Raw genomic sequence first — 213 nt, 5'->3', positions numbered from 1 at the left:
TGCTGAAGGTTTGTAATTAAGAACAAAGGACTGAACTACTGCCCTGAATTCCTTTATGTGGTTGAAATCTAGATTATGAAAGTAGCAGGTGCTAAGTATCAGTGCTAAATGCTGTGTATATCACTACATAAAATAAGACCATCAAAAAGATTAGCATTGGACATCTTAATAAATTAAGTTGATATGAGGTTAATGTGTTGATAAAACTAATTT

Source organism: Pterocles gutturalis, unplaced genomic scaffold, assembly GCF_000699245.1.
Source record: "Pterocles gutturalis isolate BGI_N339 unplaced genomic scaffold, ASM69924v1 scaffold36730, whole genome shotgun sequence".
Lineage (NCBI taxonomy): Eukaryota > Metazoa > Chordata > Aves > Pterocliformes > Pteroclidae > Pterocles > Pterocles gutturalis.
This window is presented reverse-complemented; position numbering follows the sequence as displayed.